Below are 13418 nucleotides of genomic sequence, written 5' to 3' on the forward strand. Positions count from 1 at the left end.
CCATACTTAAAAATCTATCAATGTCAATGAAAGTATTATAACGCTACTTAGGATTGGTCTGTAAACTGTGAAGGCGTCACTTTTGAGAGTCATTGGGGACAGATAGGGTCACTCAGCGGCTCTGCAGTATATTTTGAATTTGATACTATGTATACAGTTATACCTAATTGTCTTTTGAGAAAAAATATTTTCACAAAATCTGTGTGCTTTCATTTGATACCTCACTTGTATCTCCATGGCAACAATGAGCATTTTTAACTAGCTTCTGCGGATAAATCTGACTTTGTTATTAGCATATAGATAGTGCTGACTAGTGAAACTCGGTGTAGTGAAGATCCTTCTCCCAAGCACTGGTGAAACACCTAGGCCGTATCTGCGGCCCCCCCACGTTCACGATGGCCTGAGGAAACCAAAACGCCCCCCAGGCCGCGGTTCTGGCGCCGCTGCTGCAACGCGCAGCAGCGGCGCTTCTCCACCTCTTCCCTCCCAGGTAGTCAAGCCGCCCTAAACAACTAACTTCTTTTAAAGGGTTGTTGTTGGGGAGGATCGATCTCCCCTCGCGTGCGCAGTCGCGGGCCAACAGCCAGGAAGGCGCTTTCTCCATTGCCTGTGTCTTCTCGATGGCCTGCGGTTAAGCAGCCGTAGCCCACACGCTGATCTCCGACCTCCAGAGGTGGGAGGGGCAGCGATGGTGAACGACTTCCACTGGCGGCAACTACTAACATGCAAAATCGAAGGCGAGGAAAGCAGAAAGCGACTCGATCGCGGGCAGCCCTACCGCTATCCCTGCCCGACACTCCGTTGCCTGCTTTCGCAGCTTAGCGTCGCGAAACGAGCTCCTGCCCTTGGACCAGAACTCCTGCCGGCGTGGGGGTGCGAGGGGGCCGTGCAGAAACGGCCCTAGTGTTGCAGTGGGTAGATATTTTAGGAATGGTGCATCATTTATTATGTCCTCTTTGCCTTCTTTCAGAACCATGATTTCCATATAGCCTTAAACTGGTATCTGCTATTGTCAATATTTATAAGCATGAGACACAGGGATTTAATATGTTGAGCAAAGCCTTATTCTGACACACAAAATAGGGCCCACTCTTCCCTTTTAATTGTTATTAGTGCAACTACCATAGTTTTCAATAGAATAAAATAATATCTAGAGTTTTGTCATTTGGAATTTGGAATTTAAAATACAAATCAATTTAGAATGTTTAGTTATGGAGAAAAGTGAGCTTCTAGCAACTTCAACCCACACTATGCTTACTATGTGCATGTCATTTCATTCCCTTCTGGGATTGTGGTTGCCCCACTGGTATCCCATACTTCAAGAAGATGTCAAGTTCACTAGGTGGAGTGATGTAGGGGTGGACATTCGATAAAACCTGACCATGAAAAAATGCAGAAAAATACCTTGTCAGTGTTGTTTTGGGGGTTTTTTTGGAGGGGGAGGTGTCACACAGAAAAAGGCAGTAATAAAAGGGAGCTGAAAAATTGGATCCTGAAAACAGCTGAATTTCATTCGATTTCACAATTTTTTAAACCAAGAGTATTTTTTCTTGCTCTCAAACACTCTTGGCTGTCTGCCTCCTTTTCTTTGTTATGTTCTTTATGCTTTTAAGTTAAACACTGAGTGTGATTAATGAGGGGAAAGATTACAAGGAGCACGAAGTTCAAGAGCAGGGATGCTTGTTTTTTTTAATAAAATTATTTTCCCTGTGATTCTCTATATATTCAGCCATTTGATTGGGCTGAAATAATACAGTGAAGTCACTGGGCTATATGAAAACTGTTTTGACAGGAAAGAATGCTTGTAAATAGCAGAGCAAACTCATCAAAATATCTACATTCTTAAGTGAAATTTCTCATTTAGATAGACTGTTCTCTAAAGTTTGCCTTGTGGGGAAATTCTTCCGAAAACAACTAGGATGATGCTTCTTTGTAGCTAGACTCAAACAATAGGAAAGAAGTGCAGAAGAATGAACACCTTTAAAAGACCATTTAGTAAAGTGCAGAAGTTCTTCAAGCTCCTCACATTTCTCAGATTCAGGTGTATTTCTCACTTTGAGAAACAGTCAAGTGTATAATAAATCCACAGTTCATTTATTTAAAATATTTATAAGGCAATCTTTATCCCCCAAATACTCTGGTAATAGAAAAGGAGTGACTCACAGACAGGAAAACGAACAGCTCAACGGTAATCCCACACATGTTCTACAGGGTAAGAACATAAGAACATAAAAAGAGCCTGCTGGATCAGACCAGAGTCCATCTAGTGCAGCACTCTGCTACTCGCAGTGGCCCACCAGGTGCCTTTGGGAGCTCACATGCAGGAGGTGAAAGCAATGGTCTTCTGCTGCTGCTGTTCCTGAGCACCTGGTCTGCTAAGGCATTTGCAACCTAAATCACTACCATATAGCATAATAATTGGGTGATTTGGGTGGCATCAATAACCTTGACTAGCCTGATCTCATCAAAGCTTAAGCAGGGTTGGACAGAATTAGTACTAGACCGGGAGACCACCAAGGAAGACGACAGTTGCTATTCAGAGGAAGGCTCTGGGAAACCACCTCTGTTCATTTCTAGCATTATAAATGCCATGAAGGGTAGACATGAGCTGGTTACAATTTGATAGCACACAATTGTTATTAATCTTGCAGAAGTGCTTTTAAAAATAAAAATGTGATCCTAAATCAGATTCTTTTTTTCAAAACAACACTTATACACAACATAATCGTTACATTAACTTTTATGGAAGTATTTACTTAGACAAAATGATGTTATTCTGCTCTCCTTTACAGGAAAATGATTGAAAATAAATTCATTTTTATCTCTTTTCAGATACTCCTCCCCCACTAGTTTCAGTCAGATGCCTCCCACAGTTCACTTCTAATATAAAACACTAGCTAATCAGAGGTTAGCTAAGGAAAGCTTGTTTGAATGCTTCCAAAAGATATCTGTTTTCTTTTGGATTTTTTTGTTCTTTAATGGGTTGATTGCCAGATTTCTTTAAAATTACAGCAGTTGCTTCCTGTTTTCAAAGTGTGTCCAAAATCAGAAACACAGACAGGGTAACAAAACAAAAAAAGCCTATATTAGGTAAAGAAATAATATTTCTGCAAGTGTCACAATAGTTTTATGCACACAAACATATAGCCAAGCAGGAGGTAGTTTCACTAAACCAAAAAGGTTTACTTCATTCAAAAAGTGGAGTTCATTAAACTGAGCTCATAAGATCAGCCTACAGAGAAGCAGCCAACGCTGTTTTCTTGAAGGCTCAATTGTAGAAGCAGATTAATGTATTCCTTGCTCTGTAATCCTGATTTCAGCCAGCAGGACAACAAAATACATGTCTGTCTGTCTGTCCTTCAGTCCATCCAACCATTGCTTCTAATTATCCCAGAAATAATCCTAGACCATTGAATCCCATTCATTAAAATAGGGGTGTATTGTATGATATTGTACTGTATTATAACCAAAGTGCAGAAGTGCATGTTGCGTGCAGATGTGTGGATACTCATTCCATTAACAACACCACAACGTGTTGGTTGGAAAAGTAATCGGCCGCAGCCCAATTTTTTTTACCATATAATAATAACCTTGAAGCTGGGCAAACATAACAGAGCACATCCTGACCCCCAGGCAGCAAGCCGCTGAACCTGGTTATAGGGCAGCCCCAGCTGACCCCTTAGGCCCTTCGGACAGCACTGCTGTCCGGCACATCCCCCAAGGGAACTGGAACAGGAAGTTACTAGGTGCCACGTGGATGCAAACCCACTTTGTGACATCTCTTCCTGCCAGGCAGCGAGCTCTCGCCGTGGCCCCAAGGCCTGCCCACATGAGCTCATCACCACCTCGGACCTCACAAGGAGGCCTCTGACGTGGGAAGGTCCGGCACGCAAACTACTGCCTTCCCAAATAGGATGTGCTCTTATGCCCAACCGCCCAGTGAACTGCAACGAAGCATAACAATAAAAAACAACACAACAAGCCTTATAATAGGGAGGGATGGGAGGGCCTTTTCAGCTGCCGGCCTTGAAAGAGGCCGATCTCTGCCGGCACAGCCTCTTATAGGCTGGCTGGCCTCCCGTCACATGCCAGTTCCCGGCTACGTGACTGCCTGCTCAGGCCGGCAGAGGGAGGAGGCATTCCACTCCTTCCTCCCCCACCGCAACGGTGTCCCCAGGCTGAAGCCTGGGACGCGATTTATGAGAAACACAGGACTCCTGTCAAAAATGGAAGCTGTACCTCTTCCTGCCCTTTCTTCATAATACAACTATAACACAACTTATCCCTTGTTTTGATAAAATTATTTTTAATGCCTTCACCAGTTGCTGCCAAAGGTGTGGACAAGAGGCAAGGAAATGTGAATTTCTGGTTACGTTCTGGGAGCCTGGGGTAAGTTTGCTAGAAGCTACATCAGGTAAATGGAGAAATTGACATTGCTTGGCTGCAGCCTTTTATTGTATTTCTCTTCTGTATTAGGTATTAACTTAGAATATTTTACAATTCAATCCTAAACAAAGTTATACCCTTTTTAAGTCCATTGTAGTAAATGGTGTAAATTTGTTCAGAATGGCATTATTAACATACTTATTTTGTTTGCCACCATTTTTAAAAAATTTGCCCTCCAAAATCCAATTTTGAGCTATTGACTATATGTTTGACTTTCAATTTTTTTGTTTTAAACTTAATTCAGAAGCATAGGTGTTAATGCCTACATATACTATTAGACTGCATGCCACTTCAGATTGGCTATTATATGCAATCTGTATGAAGAAACATGGATTCAGGCAAATTTATGCTGAAGTTATATGAGATTTGCTCACACATTGAATTGGCAATATAATATCTGTGTACAACAGCATATTCTCACTGTCTTGTGTATTATTATCTGGAAGTCTTTGCTAACAATGATGCATGTATTTTGCAATTGAAATTAGGTTGCAAAGCCCCCAGCAAAATTTTGGAACATCTGTGAGGTTGAAAATTTAAATTTGCTCCCTGGTCAAAAAAAAAAAAAAAGCACCCCATATACATTCTTGATATTAAAATACACCTTAATAGTATCACGCATGGAATGAGGGTGAATGTTTTTGAAATTAGAACGATCAAACTTAGGGTGTGTGCAGCCACACACCCCCCCCAACGAATTGTGCTGCCCTTTGTTTTATATATATAAAATACATTTTTAAAAACTTTAAAAATAAAAAAATGATCAACTAAGTTATATTAATAATAATAAATTACAGCACATAATTTGGAACAAATATGAACAATCCATTGATTCATCTGTATACTTTTTTCTGTGGAGTATTTCAGTATGGCAATTTATCAATTGAAATTTCTGGGCTTCAGCTCAGCTTAAGAGAGTGCTTTTTTTCATTATAAGTATTCTAGCTGGCAGAACATTGTATGACAAGCCCATCTTCACTACTTCACCTGGAGTACTTAAGAGTGGTCTGTACAGAAGGGGGAAAGGGTTTTGTGGATTTTCCCCGCAGGCCATAACTGTCCTGTGATGGTGCCAAGATCTTCTGTGCCCATACAGATATCTGTTTTGAAACCTTAATCAACAGCTAGGAAATTCCTATCATTGCTCATTACACTCAGGCAGTCACCTTTCTTGGGAACCTTCATCATCAGGTTAACCCAAGCTGTTGGTGTAGTAACTGGTCTTTTTGTTTTTAATCATGTTTGCTTTTCCTCTGTTTGTTTAGAGGGAACTCAATTGTCAAATCCTTTAGGGGTGGCTGCACAGGTTGCCTTTAAGCCATTGCTTGCTTACTTTAAGATGACATTTATTTTTTTAAAAAGGTATTAAAAACAAGATGGACACAGCATTACTAATCTTAAAAAGCAGAATAGGAAGTTTATGTATTGTAAAGAAAGAACTCTGGTTGGATAAAGTGAAGTGAAGGAATCTTCTGTTGGCTTTTTGTTGACACTATTTTAACAGATAAGGAAATGGAGCAATTAGACTTGCTAAGCATAAGCAAGCTTATCTGCTTTCTGTATACATAGTGTTCCTTAGATGAGAGAAAGGCTTATAAGCAACAATCATCTACATTCAGATAAGTATTATATACGTATAAACATTATCATTATAGTTAAGAATCTTAAGAAAACTTCAGTGCAAAACTAGATGGTCAGGAATTTGTTGCAAAAATTCCTTGCTGCAACTTGCCATGCAAACACTGACTCCAGAAACAATGGATATTTCTCCCCGTCACTGTCTCCTTATTCCAATTGACAAACAACAGTTTTTACTTTGGAGAATGAAAGCAAACATCCCTTTCCCACTATACTATACTAATAAGCACTGAAGATCTATTAGATCATTGATCCTCATTCTGGATCCGCTATTGTATGACTCTCAACCTGGGTTTTTCAAAAATTGCTGAACTAGTGATCTTTTCCCTCCAACCAGTCTAATTATCAATCATCAAAAATCCAAAATCTTGGTCTTTGCCAAATGCTCAATAAAAAATAGATGGGCAATTAACAAAGTCCCTATTGAGCAGGTTAACACCTATAGTTATCTTGGGCCGTTTCCTACGCACGAGCCTTTTTATCAAGCGCCCTAAGGAGGACGGGAAACGCCCGTCCCAAGGGAGCCACCATTACGCACAGGCGGCGGCTGCAAGCAGCATAGCAGGGCCGACCTGACTGCGCTCCCCCTCCCCCAGGGCGGCGTCAGGCCGCCCTAAACATTTTCCGCAAACAGGCCGCCCTAAACATTTGCCGCAACAGCGTGTTCCCGGCAGCGCTGTGCGAACCGCACCGCCGGAAACACGCTGTTTCCCTTCCCCGGCCCACTCACCGTGTCCCCGTCGTCGGCCTGCTGGCCTCTGAAGCCTCTCCCTCACTATCCTCCAACCCCTGGAGGTCGGAGGGCAGCGTGGGCAGGGCTTCAGAGGCCAGCAGGCCGACGACGGGGACACGGTGAGTGGGCCGGGGAAGGGGGCAGAGGCGGCTCCATGCGGAGCCGTCTGTCCTCCGCCAGCCTCCCCTGAGGCCGCACGCCGGCAGAATTCTTGCCGACGTGGGGGCGCCTCGGGGGCCGTGCGGAAACGGCCTTGGTTTTCTCTTCAACATCCTGTCATGGCTACTCTTTGTCCTGCAGTCCACCCAAGAATCCAGGGGCAAAAAAGGCAATGAACCTGTTTGGGTGTGGGGAGTTCAGAAGGTAGGATTGTCAGGTCCAACCTCCCCCCCAGCCACCGGCAGGGATGGGGGGTGGGGAGGCGGAAAGGTTGCTGGATCCAGGTTGGGAAGTCCTTGGAGATTTGAGGTTAGAGCTAGGGGACACTGCCCAGAGCCCCTAGGGGATTTGTACACTGCCCAGAGCTCCTAGGGGATGGGGCGGTATATTAAATATGATAAATAAACAAACAAACAAACAAATAAATAATAGGGAAGACAGGGAGATAAGTTGGATATAATGCCATAAAGTCTACACTCCAAAGCATCCATTTTTTTCCAAGGAAGACTGATATCCGTAGTCTGGAGATGAGCTGTAATTCCAGGGAATCCCCAGGTCCCACCTGGAGGCTGGCAATCCTAGCATGAGACGACGTTTTCTTCTCCATACCTTACTTATCTTCCCAGTGGCTGGCAGTTGTGCAAATGAAGTGCCTACCTTCCTTGGGCAGGCAGCCTCAGCATTGGTGCAGAGAAATGCCTTGCAACTATGGGTAGCTACCAGACCACCTAAGCCCAGGAGCCTGGTATGGCAGTGGCACCTGGACAGGCAGCAATAGAAGCAGCAGCAACTGAGTTGACCGAGCAGTCTGGCTGGTAGTGAAGAGACAGGGAAGGAAGGAGGCATATGAGCATACTTACATGCTGAGCAAGTAGATTCATAAGTTATGTGTGGTGTTTAGTAAGGAGAAATCTATCTTGTACTAATTCCCTAGCAAGCCAGCTCTTTGTGGGGTGGGGGTGGGGGGTGGAGCCTTAAAAGACTCTCTGTATTGTCCTCCACAGCCTCTATGGTATTACCATAGAGAATACAAAGGCAAAATTATAGAGCATCACCATTTTTTCCCCTTCCACCAGCCAATTTCAGTTGGCTGACAAAGGGAATTAATAGAAGGAGTTTGCCTGGCAGTAACATGAACATGGAAACTCTAACCATGCAGTTACTATTTGGTACAGTTATGCCAAAAAGTTACAAAAAAAGAACAGGTATCACAATATCATTGATGTCACCTAGTAGTACCATGTCTTGAACTGATCAGGTAAAACAGTAAATGTGTATGTCAAGTGATTTAAAAAAATACAGTTCTTCGTCTACTAAGTGTATTACTATTACAACAAAGTCATAGCACTATTTAATGATAATCATGTACTAATCATGTTGGTTTGCATTTTGTGCCTCCTCTCTCCCCTCCAGTGTTTCTACATGAAGAGTTTTAGAAAATACCTTGTCTTACAAAATGAATTGTCATTTTGTAATTATTTTCCAAAACATTCTAATGGAATAAGGTGTTTAATTTTGCAAGCAGTTTTCTCTTGCATACTTTTGTAAATCCATAATCTTCATTGTTTTAAGAATACCTTCTCAATTAAACATCAATTTGCATTATTTTTTGCAATCAGTGTTGTCATCCTATGTCCTGCTGGTGTGGCATGGAGATTCTTTCTTTCTTTCTTTCTTTCTTTCTTTCTTTCTTTCTTTCTTTCTTTCTTTCTTTCTTTCTTTCTTTCTTTCTTTCTTTCTTTCTTTCTTTCTTTCTTGCTTGCTTGCTTGCTTGCTTGCTTGCTTGCTTGCTTGCTTGCTTGCTTTCCAAATGAATGAATACTGTCCAAATGTTTGCTTTATGGCAATTAGCACTGAAAACAACAATCGCAATTCTCCCCCACGGTCAGTTTCCAACTCTTTGCACCACAGTTTTCCAGCACTATTTGTTGTTCAAAAATAGCATCTTTATAATAACCTGTGGTGAGTACAGATTTAGGTGTAACAGGTTCAAAATCCATGCTCCTTCATGAAGTTTGCTGAGTTAGTCTTGGGTAAGGCATCCCCTAATACTGTTGTGAAAAAAAGTTACATAAAATTATATCATTTTCTACATTGCAAAAAGCTACAGAAATGATTAATATTTACAACAGGAATGAGTGTTTTACTACAGGAAGGGATAAAATTCAGTACCTTTACTGGTAGTTTTAAATCTCCAGATGGCTGTTCTCCAATTACCTGTTGATGGGATAGGAAACAAAGCTCATTTCCTTCCACGGGCATTGTTTGCGGCAAAAATAGATCTGCTATATGCCCATGCAAAATCTGCTGCAATGTCTGGTATGGAATTTGTAATAGAATATACATCAAATTTTGGAATTCTTATATTCTTATATAAGAATATATAATTCTTATATCCGGTTGATTCTTATACAGTTTAATACTTTAAGAGTAGTCATCAATTATTTTAAATAAAAAGTAAGTCTAATTAAACAATGGAAATCAGCGTGGTTTGTGTGATCTGCAAGGACGGATCTCAGATGATGGTGGGGAGAAAGTTAGAGCCAAAGATATTTTAGGGCCAGTACATACATTATGATTATGATTATGATCCCAAAATGGCCTGTAAAATTTGCAAGTATTCAGCAGGTATTTGTATTTGCTATTGAGTAGATTGTAGATTAATTCTAGTTAGATGTCAAATTGCATCTATGTGAAAACTTCACATGAACATCTTGTGTTTACTAACAAATGTGAAAGGCACATTCCTTACCTTCTGTACTTCTAAAACTTTACATTACTCCTTAGCTCAGCAGTCACCTATGAGGCACCTGAGGGCACCAGGGCACCCACTGGCACTTTTCTTGGTGCCTATCAAGTATTTTTAGAAAGTATGGGTGGGGTAATGTGGGGCTTTAGCCCAACAGGGTTTCTATTTGGCCACTGGAAATTTGATCAACTGTGCAATTGGTAGGTTTAGTTTTCAATTCTAGAGTAGTTGGGATGAGTTCAGAAATCACCCAACTTCAAATAATAAATACTTTTGAAAATATGACATTCTACGCGAATGCTAAATTCTGTTAAAAAGATGAGAATTGTTGACATTTTCTAATGTTTTCAATGAAGTCCTGTCTGGAGTATCTGTATGCTGCTTTAATGGAACTAGTATAAAGAATGGGCTGCTCCAAATTAATATGTAACACTTACATACTAAACGAAGCAGATGGCCAAAAATCACAATAAAAAAGAAATTAAGATGGTTGTCAAACTATAGTGCCCATGCAAGCACAAATGAGTGCTCTTTTCTGGGCGAGCATACAAGAGAAAAATCTATTTAGACAGACAATGCTTCTTAATAATACCTATAAAATAAGGAACCTAAAAGACAGCTTATAGGCTTCTTTCAATTTTGCACCTCTTTTCTGTGTTGCTTTTGATGCTTGGTATGATTTCTACACTGTCTTTCTGCATCAAATTTTTTCACATTATTTACATCTCAGTTGAATACATAGTAAAGTAATACATAGCAAATCAATAATTTGATATTAAGCAACCAAAAGAAAACCCAAATGATAACAGATCTCCCTGTCTTAGTGGGAGTAGATGCAGGTTAATATGAAATTTTTGTAACAGACAACACCTTTTCGACATCAGGTTTAAGGATCATCAACATAATTAGCACCTGATATTTGTCTTATGGATTGTGCATATAAATGTTTAACATGCTTGCAACCTATCTTCTTAGAAGTAATATCCTCTGAGTCCTAAAAAAGCATACATAGAATTAGATCCTCAGGCCTGATTTAAACATGTCACTGGGTATGTATGGAAAGTTTATCATATGACACATCATCTTCCCAGGATCTTAACTAAACAAGGCTGCCTCAGCTGCACTGTGTAGTGATGGAATGTCAGAGATAAATAAAATAATGGGATTTGCTTTGAAATATTGGATACCATTAGATAAAACCAATCTCACAACTGTAGGAATTAGGGAACAACGTGTCCTCTATGCAATGCCTGCGTTTTTCTTTTAGACATTTGTGCACATCTTTGAGGAAGTGCCAAATATTCCGGAAGTGGAGGAGTTATAGACATTTCTGAAATGTTGTGGGGAAAATGGGGGAAAAGGGAGATGCTGGCTTGGATTAACATAGAAAAACATAATTTTGTGGCAGGTCACTCTAGTTCTCATTGACCTTGGCACTGTTACAAGAATCATATTTTAGATACATTCACTGTCCCTGAACAATTTATCCAGTGTTTTAGGGCACAAGCATGCATTTCTTCCACATGAAATATACTGGCCTGTTTCTCCTTTCCTTTTCTCCCTCTCTGTACTCTGCCAAGATAATCCAGATAATCATTCATGTTCCTCGAGCTTTATTTCTGAGGATTTCGGAGACCTAAGAAAAGACAAGGTTTTACCAAAATTTGTAGGGAAGAAAACAAACCAGGCACAAAGCAATAGATTGATGTTGATAGTTCTCCCCTGCACAGATGAAGTGCATGGCCATCATTCATATATATTACAATGCCTGTTTTTGCACTTTCTAAATGCTTAGCTGGAGAGCATACCTGCTGTGGGGCTTTTCACCCTGCTTGTAGTTCTGCACTGCTGCCCGGCTCTGTCCGTCGCTCGAGTCAGGGCCGGTAAGAGAAGCCCTGAATGGTTCCCACAAGTCTGGGGTTTTTCCATAAGCACTGTTTAAGCACCGCAAGCTCTTCCGTAGTCTCTTTCAAGCATGTGGGGGGCAGCCTCCATTTCCTGCATTCGGATTGGCTGAATCTCGCCCCATTCCCCCCACTCACTTTCACTATTTTAGTTTCACATGACTCTGAACACAATCAGGCGCTGAGAATTGGTGTCCTTGCACTCCCCCATCTAAAATCCTTGCATGTGCGATGGGATCACCGTCCTCCCCCCTCTGTCTAAAATGTAAATCTAAAATCCTTGTGTGTGTAAGCTAATCGCCACCCTCCCTTTTGCAGTGCCTGCACATGCTGCTTTTCTGTCCAAAGTTTCTCCCTCTGGTTTTTTTTCACTGCAAGGAGGAGGAAGGGCGCTGCTTCTCAATGCCTGTCCATTGGTGGGGTGGGCCAGAGCAGCAAGGTGGGAAAACTGCCCCCATTTATGCTACAGAGGAGTTTTGCACACCAGTGGAAGCCTCCAGAGCAACAAAGGGACATTTCAAAAGGACCTCAACCTTTGCGGTTCAAGAAATTCATGGAGCAAAGCCATTGCCATGGGACAGCTCCAGGGCAGAAACGTGGCAGCCGTTCTGCAGCACCAGGGGCTGTGCAAAACTCCTGATTGCATCGGGGCATTCCCTGTGCCATCAGAGGGGGAGTTATGGCATGCAAAAACAGCCAATGAGGAGGAAATTCTCTTTGTTGCACAAAATACATCAGAGACGTTTTGAAAATGTTTTAAAGAGATTTAATGGTGAACAATGAAATGTTCCTATATTTTGGCTTTTGTGGAATATAATCCAAGATGCAGTGTTTATTTTGTTTTCCAGTGCAATCCTATACAAAGTTACACCCTTCTAAGTCCCATTGAAGTTAATGTGCTTAAGAAGAGTGTAGTTGCTCAGGATTGTACTGCAAATGCTGGAAAAAAGGGCATACATAGCACAGGTACAAGACAAACAGAAAAAAATGCTGCAATGGCAAACATGTTGTATGCAGGTTGGAAAGAGGATAAATGTGCTTTTGTTTGCAATTATCAATCAATGAATCATTCAATCAATCAATCAATCATTTATTTACAGTCAGTGACCAGTACAACAAAACAAATATGCATCAATTCCACAGTACCATTAACATAAACTATATGTGTACGAAAAATGCACTAAAAACACAGACCAAAGATAAAACGTAATCTGTGGTATATACAAAGGGAATATTCTCATGTAACTGAATATTATTGTTACTGTTACTGTTACTGTTATTATTTGTTTGCGGTCAATGACCGGTACTTAAAATCCCATCTTACCATCTCACCATAATAGCAAAACAATAAATAAAATACATTGATTGGATCAGAAATTGGAGATTTAAAATTTACTTGTTTGCAAATAAAGAAAATTACAATTTAAATAATTTGATTTTATGACTTGTGCCAAAAGAAAAATTCAATCAAACTGAAAGTTGTCATTTCCAGAAATTTGGAAAGTAATCATGAAAGATGGTGTTTTAATGTATTAAGTAATACATTTCAAAACGTAATACAAAAACAAGCTCAAAAGCTTTTCAGTGCCATTTTTATATTGCAAATGTTCATGTGTAAAAGAATATCCATCACAGAAACAAACTAACTACCTTTACCTTTAATGAAATAAATTTCAAGCAACACACACACACATACATACATACAGAGAGATGGAGGGAAGAAAAGACAAAGCATTATTTTGAATGTTTGGGGCTGGATTGCCTGATGGAAAGTTAACAGCAGAATTCT

General features: G+C 40.7%; 1 long non-coding RNA gene across 1 annotated transcript; it reads right to left on the minus strand.

The window, feature by feature from the left end:
* Positions 1-8469: 8469 nt before the first annotated feature.
* LOC125439242 lies at positions 8470-9198 on the minus strand. The gene is made up of 2 exons (XR_007245504.1): positions 9149-9198; positions 8470-9027 (listed from the first exon to the last, which is right to left on the minus strand). It is a non-coding gene; the product is annotated as an uncharacterized LOC125439242 (long non-coding RNA).
* Between the last annotated feature and the right edge of the window lie 4220 nt (positions 9199-13418).

Source organism: Sphaerodactylus townsendi, linkage group LG09 (assembly GCF_021028975.2).
Source record: "Sphaerodactylus townsendi isolate TG3544 linkage group LG09, MPM_Stown_v2.3, whole genome shotgun sequence".
NCBI lineage: Eukaryota > Metazoa > Chordata > Lepidosauria > Squamata > Sphaerodactylidae > Sphaerodactylus > Sphaerodactylus townsendi.